The 13,663-nt window shown below is 40.2% G+C and overlaps 1 protein-coding gene and 1 long non-coding RNA gene across 6 annotated transcripts in view; one reads left to right on the forward strand and one right to left on the reverse strand.

Moving 5' to 3' along the window:
• nrg2b (neuregulin 2b) overlaps positions 1-13,663 on the reverse strand; it is a 66,588-nt gene that overhangs the window by 52,465 nt on the left and 460 nt on the right. The gene's annotated exons all lie outside the window — the stretch shown is intronic.
• LOC145553091 (uncharacterized) overlaps positions 1-13,663 on the forward strand; it is a 29,912-nt gene that overhangs the window by 14,224 nt on the left and 2,025 nt on the right. The window contains exon 2 of one of the 2 annotated variants that reach the window (XR_014089282.1): positions 9,958-13,594. This is a non-coding gene — a long non-coding RNA (uncharacterized LOC145553091). Of the gene's footprint in view, positions 1-1,506; positions 13,595-13,663 lie in introns of those variants that run through there. The other variant, XR_014089281.1, reaches the window with a different exon arrangement.

The raw sequence follows: 13,663 nt of genomic DNA on the forward strand, positions 1-13,663 counted from the left end.
AAACGCCCGCCATCCAAAATGCCCGCCGTCCAAACCACCAATCCCCCCAAACGCACAACGTTTAACCGCAAGCTGGAAAGGCAGAGCAACAGGCACAACTGTCCCGATAAGAGGACCGAGGCATCGATCAGATTTGTCCTCTGTAGGGCGGCGAAGCGTCTTTAGGACGAGAGACGACGTCCCACTGCTCCTTTTTAAAGAAACCAGACACCAGTGCGTAGTAGAGGAGGCTTTGACAAAACAAACAAGTTGAGATTACAGACAGATACACAGGCGACGCACTAAACTGAACTTCTAATTAGGCAAATAATGAAAAGGCCCAAACCAAAAACCTGCGTGGATATTTGCATCATCAAGGTTTATGAGATCACAATTAAACCTCGACAGAGATGTACGTCTGACTGCACCTAACCCACTGCATTGTTCCCCCGTGTCCAACAGGTTTCACCCAGGCTAAATTAAACGTTTGGCAAACGTCAGGTAGCATATTGTACGGAAAATCCCTGAGCACAAACCCAACTTTTACTGGCGAGGTGAAAGCCACAACGTGTTCAACCTCCCTGGGTTTGACCAAAGTCTGGTTTCTCCCAGGTTCATTTGATTTCTCATCTTTCAGAGCACAAATTAAACGTTAGATCAGGAGCAGAAAAAGTGATTCTGATCGTTGTTTGACAACAGAGAGATCTCCCTGGCCTTCCCGCCTGTCCACCGAAAATCATTCATTGAGGATCCCGTCTCATCCTGGCATCTCTGCGCATTGGCAGCACCAGACGAGGCTGCGAACAAACGATTTGCTGTGTGAAGCTAATTTCAGAAAGCCTATAGTGTAACCTGAGGAAGCCGATCGGTGCTTTTCATCAGCACACACGCCTCTGATGCAATGAAGAGAGCAGCGCAGCGAGGGACCTACTGCGAGCGAGTCCAACTTTCTCTGGACAGGCTGTACAGAGAGACGGTCGCCGGCTCATTGTCATTCCTAACTGGTTTAAAGGAGAGCGTTCGTGACTCTGGGATCTTCTTAACACCTCGATAATGGGATGCATCCAGTGTGGAGCTGCAGCGTGAATGAAATGATGCTTGAAGCTTAATGTGAGGGTCAGAGTTCTTTTTTTTTTATATCTCCGTGTGGATATGTACAGTAGAGAGTGAGGGGTTTAGATTACAAGTTGATTTAAAATTAATGACAACTTTCATTTCACAGTAATAATTGATGAAAATCAGGACAGAGGGAGGATGAGGACTGGTTCAGAGTCGACTTGTTTTTATTTACCTTGGTCGGTACAGTATGATACTGTAGGGCTGCAGCTAATTTGGTGGTTGATTAGCCTGACAATTAATTGATTAATCGGATACAAACTCGTCATATTCTACAGATTTTTTCCATTTACGCACTTAGGTCTTTTTTATACAATTTTAGAAATGCATTAAAAGAAGCAACTAAGCAATTTAATAGATTTTTCAAATTAAGAAACAAATTTGTCTAAAATGATGACGATAACAGCATTCCTTTGAAACTAAAACTATGCCACTTGGAGAGTTTTTGGTAAATTTACAGATAAAAGTTTTTTTTTTTAATCTTAAATATGTTTAGTACATGTTTGACTTGTATATTGTTCTGACTGTGCTGTGTTTTTTCATCAAATTAATCAATGACAAAAACAGTTTATGATTATCTCAATTATCAATTCACCACGATTAACCATTTTGACTCTATTGTTTTCTGTTTAATAGAAGTACAGAGTTTAAATAGTAAAGCACTGACATGACGACATATGCTAGGTCGGGAAGCGCTAGCTCCATCCACTAGTAATTTTTGTGCAACAAGTAAAGTTCAGCTCTTTCAACTTCAACCAGAGCGCATTAAAATAGGATGTAATGATAAAGGCCGAGAAGAAAAGAAGATGAGGAGGACCAAACAGAGGAAGGGGAGAGATTCAGCCAATAAAGCTGGTATTGGTGCAGCTGCTGCTAGGAAATGCCAATGCAACAGCATGAAGCAAAGAGTCTCTAGAACTGCTTACAGTTAGCATAGGAATCAAAACATTTTCTCAGACATATTAGAATGGAGGGCTGAAACGATTTCTTGAGTGATTCAAGTACCTCGATTATTAAAATTCCTTGAGGAAAATGTATCTGCCTCGAAGCTTATGTCTACCGCGTTCCGGCCGGATCATTATTTGTGGAGGACAGCGCTCTTACTTCAGAAAAGCTGTTGGAGTACGACAGCTTTTCTGGAGTCGGAATTGCAGCGTCACGGTTTTGGAGTGAAAGGTAGAAATGTAGAAATAGCGCAGAGAGAGAGATCTGATTCCTCGGATAAACGTAAAAATATTCTATAGAGTATTTGATTACTAAAATATTCTTTTACAACAGCCCTATTAAAATGTTACAAAGATTTAAAGATGCTTCACTGTTGCGTTAGCTCCTGCTAATAGTATTAGCTTCTGTTAAAGATGTTAGCTTTGGCTAATGGGGTTAGTTCCTGCTAATGGTGTTAGCTTCTGCTAATGATGTTAGTTCTTGTTAAAACTGTTAGCTTTTGTTAATAGTGTTAACTAATGCTAATAGTATTAGCTCCTACTAGCTCTAGCTAATATAGTAAGTAGCTCACAGGCCAATCATGGCCGTTTATTTCAGCAGATATCTCTTGTGTACCAGCAGATGAAAACTTTGAGGCAGTTTGCCTCAACCCAGACGTTCATGTCCGTAGCGTTAGCCTCCACAACCTCGACTTCCTGTATTTTGTTCATAAGCTCTAGTCCACTTTAACCTACGCATGTCGTCAGCCCAAAATGCATCGCCCAGGTGAAAAAATGTAAACCTCCATAGGGGAAGAACATAGTAAAGGCATACAGTTTTTGAAATAATTATGAGTTTTTACGCATCGGGAAATTACAACATATTTAGGCCAACGTGTTCAACTAGTCATGGATTGTTTTAAAAAACCGAGTGAAGAAGAGTCCATGGAGAAAAATGCTCCTACTGTCACGGTGTTGAGATTTTTCACATGCAAAATTTATGAAAAGGGGACGGGAAAAAAAACAATCTGGTCTTCATCATATGCTTAAATTATTGATTCAAATTAAAGTGAGCTACCACAAGTTGGAGGCGGCCATTCTTTTCTCAACGAAGATGAAGCCAAAAGAAAAGAAATGGGCGAGGAGAAAGTTAGTGCACCGTCACCGCTTCAGCAGGGTTAAAGAGGAAAATTAGCCGCTAGTTGCTGCTAAATAAAATGCTTTGCTAATGAATCATTAGCAAGCAGGAGTTTTAGGCAGACGGGGTTAATGCATGCCAACATGGAGACACATCAGCAATAATATCTGACAAGGAAACCTTAGAGTGGAAGATTTCAAAAGTCCAACATTTAACTGTAAGAAACATTGTTCATGACGGGTGGGAAACATTTCAGTAACTAATTATTCATATTTGAATGAAATTGGCAGAAAACAATCTTTGTTCAAATCCATGCTGAAATATTTGATTTTCTGTGGTGTGTTTTTGTGCTTTAGAGCAACTTAGAAGAAAAAAACGTCACGTCGCAACGGTTTGAGATTTTTATTCTGTTAAGACTCAAATAAGCTAGGACGAGATGGCATGTTGTTTTATAACAAAGACAAGAATTTAACCAAAAACTAAACAACAAAACTAACAAAACAAAATGTGATTTTTGTAAAAAAAAAACAAAAAACAAGCTCAGAAATCAGTGGATATGAATTTTCAAATTGTAAAATTTGTGTTGAATTTGATGGCAGAGCGGCAGATTCAGCCTTTGTAGTTGTTACATAACAGCTCAGCTCAGCTAATCTCTGTCAGGTGAACACATGAACAGCAGCTAGCTTTAGCTTTAGTACCACGGTGCTGCTATATGTCAACACCAATGCTACTTTGTTGATCTTATGTTTACCCTGGTTCCCAGCCAGAACGACTGTAGCTGCATGCAGACATATTTAGAGACTAAATTAATGCCTCCAGACTGAAGAATGAGTCGCTGAAATTAGTTCTGCTTTTTATTTTCACATGACTATCTGAACAAAAAATAAAAGTAAAAGCTGTATGTGGCTTAAAACAGGATGAATATGTTTTAAAACCCTCAGAAGTTATTAAATCATTCTGCAAAGTAAGAATCTTGACAATGATGTGAAAAGATTATTGACAATTATTACAGATGTTTGTGTCTGGATGCTAGAACAAATTTTCATGCTCAAGTGGGCCTGAAATGGTATCAGATTTTGAAGAGTTTACAGCAAAGAACTGAAGTAAATATCTAAAATAAATAAACAAAACAGAATTATTTAAAATGGATTATGACGTTTCTGTAATTAAAAAAAGAATAAGACCTGGAAAACAGGCAAAAGTGGAAGGTAGTGCAAACTAACCGCTTGGTACTGGGCGTCAAATGTTTGCAGCCGACTTTTTCTATGATATTTAAATTGAAGCGTCTCTCTTACAAATGGAAATTATTGGCGCTCATTTTAATTCATCATGCAATTAGTTGATTTATTGTGACAGGATTATGCTTAGGGTGCAATTACTTCTTCCACACAGGGCCGGGTTGGTGTGGATCGCTTTTATTCATTAAAAACTGCATTTTATTTTGTTTTTGTTTTTACTCTGGTTATCTTTCTCTGATATTAAAATTTGTTTGATGTTCCTAAAAGAAGACAAAGCTGCCCAGGAAGCCTGTAGGGGGAGCAAATACTTTTTCCACAGCTCCACATATTGTGTGCCTCTACGCTAGGACAGATCTTACCAGCGGACTGCCTTGCTCAAAAGCAACGGGGATATGACAGAAATAGAGTCCTTGCCAGAGTGGCAGCAGAACATGTCATTTTGCTAGCTTCACAAATATCTGGCTCCGCTGACTGAACGCCAACCCCCTTAAAGTCTGGCAGAGCAGAGATGGGAACGGAGGAAAATGCCAAAAGATCAACAAAAAAGAAAAAAGTCTCTCCAAGAAAACTGTAAGATGTCTCAGATGAACTGAAACTGTTGCAAACGAGTCACCTTAAAATGCTTTACGTGCAGCTGAGAGACAAACGCTTTCTGATTTGGAATTTGATTCTACGAAAAGATCATCTCTGCTGAGAAAAGAAAGAAGAGGAAAAAGCATCAGACAAATCCACCCGGTCAGAAACGAGCACTTTTACTGATGCAGTAAATGGGATGGGTCGTGCGTGCAGTTCATCTGTGTGTGTGCGTGTGTGTGTGTGTGTGCGTGTGTGTGGGTGTGTAGGTGGGGGTTACACTAAAACCTCTCTCATTCACAAACTAAGCCATGTGGCAACGTCCCTTTAAAAGGTGTGTGTTGGAGTTTTCCACTAAGTCTGACTGCTGAAAAAGATGAGTGCTGATACATTATTCACAGACAACACAACACACACACTCACGCATATCCACGGAAACACACTGAATAACTGAAGGACATGAAGCTACACGACTCTAACATCAGGAGGGAGCTGTGTGACAAAGAGGCACGCTAATACACACTCCTCGACAAACGGAGTTGATCATTATGACATCAGGAGAACATAATTGGGCTGAGACGTGGCCTATACATCCACCTGCGGTACACACACACATTCACACACACACATGCATGCAGTCAGGCAGGCAAAGAAGCAGAGTGGAGAATTCCTCTGCCTTCTGTTATTCTGCGTGCATAATTTATAGCAGCCCCAGATCTCTCTGCTAATGACAGCACACTGGGGCATCTGCAGCACAGCAGCAACTGCAACAGCTAACTGGCATTGCTGTGTGTCTGTATGCGTGTGTGTGTGTGCGTGTGTGTGCTTTGCTGAGACTAGGACAGTGAGCAAGACGAGAAGAAAAGGGTAACAGAAGAGAGAGCGACACACAGAGGGGATCTGAAATAGACACAGATAACACAACAAAGAGGCAGAAAGGACGAGGCAGACAAGCAAGGGGAGGTGATGCACGCATAGACACACACAGTCGTGTTTTCATTGCTTGTGGGGACTTCTCATTGACTTCCATTAATTTCTACAGCCCAACCTTTACCATCATCCTAACCCTAACCCTAATCATCACAGACTTAACCACTAACCCAAAAATAACAATTTCCCTCATGGGGACCAAGAAAATGTCCCCACAACGAGCAACGGTCCCCATAACCTCACATTGTAGAGATAGGTTCCCATAAGGATATAAAACCTGGTACACGCACACACCCACACACACACTGACACTCATCAAGTCAGAGATCAAACCAGCGAGTCTCTCTGAATGCAGGTCTATGCCAGCATGTCAGCCTGAAGTGAAATGCGGCGCTGTGGGCCAGGATTTCAGATGCCACCAGAAATTAGCCGGTGACCAGGAATCAAGAAAACTTTCAGTTCGACATGAAACAAGCTAGTCAGAAACACAAAAGCCACAATCTTTTTAGAGTTTATGAACACGCCTTGCTAAGTGCGATCAGGTCTGACCGATAGCAACACTCTCTGGTGTGGCGGCTAGTACTCAGAGAGAAAGAATCAAAGTTAGCCATTTCCGTCGTCAGTGGGAGATTTCCCAGCAAAGTCAGAGGAACGGTTTGAAAAGAAGCTTTACAGTTAGCCAGGCTAACTGTAGAAGAGCTAGCTTTTGTTTTACCCCCTTCACCCTCTGTTTGCCGTGGAGCTAGCCTGGATATTGCTTTCTCATCTCCCTCCAGTTCTCCGTCTGGACTTTCTCACATTGACTTGGATTCCTGTGGTAGAACTCTACCAATCAGCGAACAGAAGGAGGAATGTGAACAATGTTTTAGAACTGTAGTCTGTGGTTTTAGCAACGGCAGCAGAGGAAGTAAACAAAACCATCCAGTTCCCCACGCCTCCAAATATCAGTGATGTTTGATACCAGCAATATCCTTTCTGAAACAATACTGAGTAAAATTCAAGCTGATACTGATTTGACTCAAAGGCTTTGTGTAAAAATACCTAATGTTCCACGTAAATCGTTAAAAAAAAGTGGTGTAGTTCAAATTTGGGCTTCACGAAGAACATAAGACATCACTTTTTAACTTTTACTTATGCAAGACCAGCCTTATTTTTAAGGTTACGTTGAGTAAATCTCCATCATTGTCAAACAGAATACTTAACTACTGTGAACACTGACAACAAGACTCTAAATTACTCATCTAAATGTAAAACAATTGCACCTGAACTACACAGACATGATTAAAAAAAAAACTGATAAAAGAAAAAGTTATTTTTCCTTGAGGGAAACACTCATCAGTGAAGAAGAGAAAGAAATATCTATTTTAGCTGCAGGCTCATTTCCTGGATTGCAAAAAGAAAGAGGAAAAAAAAGCTTTGAATGAAAAAAGTAACAGAAGGGATTAGTTCTGTAAGTTAAGAGCAAAGGATCAAAAACATTGAAAAGAAATGGTTGGATTATAAAAGACAGCCATAAACTTTAAACCTCACTTAAAGATTAAAGGTTTGGGCTCAGGGAAGTGTTCAGATTCCTTGAGCTTTCTTGCGTTTTGTAACGTCACAAACTAACATATTTTATTGAAGGGGAGGCCAACTCACAGAGCACAACTCCATTAAGAGGAAAAAAAGACACAGTTTACAGTATTTTAACACCTTCCAGAAGGACAACAAAGGAGAACTAGCTCTATTAGGAGGACCTAAAACCATTAGTAGGGGCTAACACTACCATAAGCTAACACCAGTAGCAGGAGCTAACACAAAATCAAAACAAACAGTTCAACAATATTTACATACATAGTTCCATAGGTTATTAATACTGATTTTTAAAAAAAACCTGGTAAGAGTTTCTGTTTTTGCAGTGAGTGGATATTAAAACCCCACAGTCATACAGGACGCGTTTCCGTCTCATTTCAGAATAAATTGGACCAACAGTGCACACTGTGCATGTGTTGAGACGAATCCATGAAACACACACATACACATACACACACACACGCGCGCACACGCATACAGTAGTTTCACCCCTGACCTCTGCGTCTTCAGCCTTGACGGGGTACCAAAGGCCTCGCTATGAGTGAAAGTTACTGCCGCACGTCTTTGTAGTTTTAAAGCTAAAGACCCCTCCGCCCGTCTCCTTCCTCTGCTCCACGCTTTGAGTGACTGACAGAAGGGCAGGCAGAAGCTGAACCACACACTCTAGCTACAGTCGGCTACAGCAGGGCGAGAGAGAGCGAGACAGAGAGGGAGGTAGGTATGCCGCGTTAGATACGGCATCTGACAGGAGCATGTTTGGGCATCAGATAAAGCTATTTTAGGAACAAACTGTCAATGCATCTGAAACGGCACGCCGGCAGCCGTGATCAGAGGAGACCTACATTGCGCTCGAGATGTCAGGGATTGTTTTGTACTTTCAGAAGCCAGCGTTTTTAGCTTAGCATTCGCTGGATTAGAGAGAAAAGAAGTCGATTGCAGCAGAGCTCCGTGATCATCCGTACTGTAGCGAGAAAATCAGTCCGGCGTTCAGCTCAAGATCATTTACCAACATTTCCAAAGCACTGTTAGGAATAAGCAGAAGGCAGAGATCTGCTAATCATTTCAGCTTTTCTTTTCTTTTCTTTTTTTTTTTTTAGCTTAAAGGTAGAACAAACTCAAAATACCCACAGCTGATGTTCTTTTAAATAAGTGCTGACTTTGAATTGGCTGTGCTTACCAGCATTTACTGCCGAGCTGCATTACACCCGTAGCTGTAAAAACATTTCTGTTGAGATTTGGACAGAGCTGATCACTTTGCTACATTTCAGGGCCTGGTATTTATGGCAGGATTGCGGCTGTTGCGCATTACGTAAAAGATTCCCGCAAAATCTAGTTTCTATAATACGGGAAACTCAATACGGTAACAGCAATGTGTAAAAATGGGAACTAAAACGAAGGCCTAGCATAGCCAGATGTCTGGGGAAATAAATGCAGTTTTATGCGTTTTGGCCTTTCATTGCTATGAAATAATGATTTATAATGACCACAGTGAAGATTTGATAAATCTGTATTTGTGTTTGTGTGTGCACATGGGAAAACGGAGATTTTCGGTCCCACGCATTACATCATGTGACAAATATTGCGCCTAAATATCCACATACTTGACTTGACAAGATTCCCAATTGACAAACTTTCATGCTTTATTAACTTTATATTATAACCCGCCATTTAAAAGTACTTCAACCTATATAGCTGTTCACATAAATGAACTTCCTGGCGCCATGTTTTATTTCCAAAACAGCCACAAGGAAGTTGTGGTTGTTTTGAAGCCATCTGATTGGCTGGCAGATTTTAGCTTTGCGCTACCCTGCCCCCTATGGGTGTGGCATGTTTAAAACAACACTCAGGGGCAGATTTGTGCGAGTTCATGTGAATAAAACCTTTTCTGAATCCGACCTCGTGTGTACAGTGTTTTGTTTTTTTTTTTAAAGATGTGGCTGACTATACGTATTAGTTTTTATCCATTTTATGTGAGGATGATGAGGTTCTCCTCATTTTAAAGTACCACCTCTCTCTGTTGTGTCGTTATATCTCTTGCTAGCAAATCAACAACTGTTGGACAACGCTTTCAGATGTTAGGTAATGGAAACATGGACCACTCGTCAAAATATGAATTTATTTTTCTGTAAGATGAAGGTATCTGCTCCCAAAAAACTCCAAAAGAACCAGTGCTGTTGCCAATGACGTTTGTAAAAAATTAAATAATAAAACTTTCCAAACTTAATTGATTATACAGTGTGTGATAAAATAATATTTGTTTATAATTTTCAAAAGTATTAATTTAGCATTATCACCAATTTTTTTATTATTTCCAATCCTACTGGGGGTTTTTTTTAAGTTACCTTTTTTTCATTTTATGTTTTTAAGTTGTTTTACTGTCATTTTTTAAAAATCAAACAGTATTATCTCTTTGCTACTTTTTCCTTTGTAAATTTATTTACATGTTTCTTTTCCTCATATTTTCTTTCTTTCCTTTGACTCTTTGCAGGAGGTAAAGTGACAAAGGAGGAAGGAGACTGTAAGGGAGCCCGGTGGGATGCCGAGTCAGCTTCCCTTCTATTGGTCAACATCAAGAGGAGTTGGGAAAGCTCTTACTTTTATTTTTCATTTGCAGTGTTTGTCAGATGAATTAATTACTTTATCAAGCCATTTATTTCTTTGGATTTTGGGAAAGCTCTTACTTTTATTTTTCATATGCAGTGTTTGTCAGATGAATTAATTACTTTATCAAGCCATTTATTTCTTTGGATTTTTAGTGCCTATTTTGACAGGATCAGTCCTCCGTAGGAACGAAGGAGGCACTAAAAACTGGCTAATTTATTGGAGAGACAATTATTCTGGAAAGAAATGAAGCAGAGACGGAGGAAAAAGAGAGGGGGGAGGTACTGAAAGGATGGAAACCCAAAAAGTCGGGGGAAGAGGCAACAAATCAGAGCAATGGAAATAGTTTAGATTGTCTCTGACTTTAACTCAGCACAGACAGATGTCATGGACACAACTGAGGATTTTATTTCAACAAAAAGTTGTTGCAAAGGAGAGAGAGAAGGACAAGAACAGGGGAAAGGATTAGAGCTAATAGTTAAGATGATATAAAAGAAGATCAATTAATGTTTTTCTCAGGTAATGTGAGAATGTGACAAGATAGCTAATAATAATAGCAGTAACTCCACTTATTGCTGAAAGTTTTCCATGCTGATAAATATGTTGGGCCTTTAACTCCTGTGGTTGTATCTTGTATGTGATCTAGATGCAGAAATCCTCAAATTGTTTTACAGTTACAGGTTTGGGCATTTATCATATTATTTATTGCAAAAAAAAAAAAAAGTCCTATCAAGACGAGACATTTTTGATTTATTGTTGTCATGACAGATTTCATTTACTAATGGGAAATAAAAAGTCTGATCGGAAATGTTATTCTTGCTATTTTCTCCACTTTTGGTTCCACAAGAGCGTCGATAAATATCAGTAAATAAAAACAATACATGACTAAACGCAGATACTGTGCAGCACAGTGATACAAATCACACTTTTTGAAATGAGTGGCATCATAAGAAGCCTGTTTTTAATGTTTTTCAAGAACAATATTTCTTATCTAAAAAAAGTCGGCAATGAATAGTTTTTTTAAGTTACAATATTTATCGTTATCACAAGATATCGTGATAAAATTCCATATCGCCCACCCCTACGATATTTAGATAAAGCGACAATGTGGAAGTGTGGCAGAAGAGTGAAAGATTAAAAGAAGAATATTGATTAATGAAATGGACTAACTACGCCTGACTTTGTGTAGGTTAAAAGTTTAAATTGGCTAAAAAGTCCACTTTCCGACCTCTTTGGGACTACAGCAGGACAGACTGGTTGAGTATAAACTGTGCTAAAAAGTTGTCTATAACCAGCCTGTTTGGACAGATATAAACAAGCTATTGAACTTTTGTCAGAGCCACGAAGCTCAACTGTGATCTAATTAGCACTTTGTTCCAGTTAAAGTACAACAGAGTTGAACAAACTCCACAAGTTTCCGTTTGTGATGGTAGGATGGAAAAGGCTTTCTCTGGCATTTCTCTCTACAAAGTGGTTGCCGTTATGGAGATTTGGTGAACCCAAGATGGCAGTTCTCTTACGATGGCCTTTGGATTGTTTTCCCAGGCTTAACATCCTGCAAGGGGGCAAAGATAAGCACAGGTCCTCTTCACACAGGTCCATGGGTGACCATGGTGTTGACCATGGGGTGTTAAAGTGAGTTTTGACATCCTCACTTTTCATGCAGCTCTGCTCAAAATCTGCAAGTCTTGTTGAAACTCCTATGCGCACGTACATCTTTGTAAATGAACATATAGTTTGTGGTGTTGAACTTTTCTACCTCACTAAATTTACGTCTGACACAGGCTCCTACGTATGGAACACCAAGAAGGCCATAAAGCAAGCAAAGTACGTAACAGAACCACATCACGAGCAAATGAAAGACAGATCGCTCTCATCCATCCAATCAGAGTATTTCTATTATGAAAAAAAAATCCCCAGTCACAACCAACAAGTCATAACATTCCAGGAAGTGACAGAAATTGCACTATGTGCCTGGAAAACACACAATTCTGCCCCTTTAAGTATTCATGACTGCTTTGTGCAGTTCAGGTAGCATTCCTATATTTATTATGCTACTATATGATGCGATACCCAACCACAACCCCTTTCCAATCCACTCACATCCCCTGCACTTTTGAAAACCTAAAAGTGCGGCTAAAAGCATCATGTCATATATATGCACGTTAAGAACTCGGATCAACTTTAAAAGTAAAGCGAAACTTTAAAGGTGCTTCAATAACCCTTAATCTTTAGCTGAGATTTTATTGTTTACACATATATGATTTAATTTACTATCCAGCAACCTAGAAGCACTTTAATATAGAAGGTAACATAAAAACCCCAAGTTGCAACGATGCCACTTGTTGCCACCCCGGATGGTGATAAAGTCACTAATTCACTCTGCGTCCACTGTGGCTGCTTCTTCATGTGAGTGTGTATGTTACTCCTGTGGTGAAAAACATGCATTATTCACAAAGCCAAGCTGCAGGGACTCTCTCACACAGGGCAAAAAAAAAAAAAAAAAAAGAGGCAAAGCTGAAGCTAACATCTGCTGAGTAGAGCTCCTCTCCTGAACTTCTGCCTCCTTTACGAAAATATATTTAGACTGACGACAACAGCGACTGTCAAAACGGATTAAAGGCTTGATAATTTTAGCAGGTCGCCGATGTAAAAATAGCAGGAGGAACTGTCATTTCAAACACTCGCTGTATCCTTTGTTTAGACATCTGAGTGAGCTTTTCTGGAGGAATTACTGCCTCCAGACAGCAGCCGTGTTTATTCTGGATGCTAAATATAGAGAATATAAAGCTTTTTTTTTTTTTTTAACTGCGTGGTGTCAGCTGTTTTCATCCCAACTGTGCTTTTAACAAACACACCTTTTCATTTGAGCTAATGAGCTGACCCCCCCATACCTATAAAAAAAAGGAGAGATTTGAGAAGTATTGAGTCTATTTCCTCACACAAACCTCTTGTTTTAACGTAAACTCCTGCTACACTGTTACATACTGAGTTTCTTATAAATATTTAATTATGAGACATTATGTACAACAGCTTCTGTGATGTAAAGGGTAATAAACAAAGGCACGTTTGTTTCATATTTACACGTCAAGTTGCCTCCACCAACACGCCGCCGTCGCTACGAGCTCAACACTCTGGAGGATTTGCACCATTTTAGCACCAGATCTGACAGCAGCCGCTGCAACGAAAGGGCAAGCCGTGTAAAAGTTACAGAAGGAGGTTAAGGCGTCCGTCGCGTGATTCTGGCACACTTGGTCCAACTTTGTGACCACACGGCGTCTCCCCATGCACTACAGACAGGGGAACTGGAATCTACAACTTTGCTCGGCGCGTCCCGTTGCTTATTTCTCACTCATTCGGACAAAAAATAAAAAAATCTGGAGTTTGTGGAGGTTTCGGGTGTTTGTCGTCTCTGCCCCCCCCCCCCTTTCCCCCTCTCCACGCTTGTGCGGACCAGACGCCAGGCATCCACAGATCGTCTTACATCACCGTGACACCTCCGCCGGCCTGTGGGTGCATGGCAGGTATAAAAGGGGTGTGTGTGTTTGTTGAGGTTGAGGAGAAGCGGTGGGTGGTGGTGGTGGTGGTGGTGG

The sequence above is a fragment of the Poecilia reticulata genome, chromosome 10, assembly GCF_904066995.2.
Source record: "Poecilia reticulata chromosome 10, P_reticulata-male-v2, whole genome shotgun sequence".
Classification (NCBI taxonomy): Eukaryota; Metazoa; Chordata; class Actinopteri; order Cyprinodontiformes; family Poeciliidae; genus Poecilia; species Poecilia reticulata.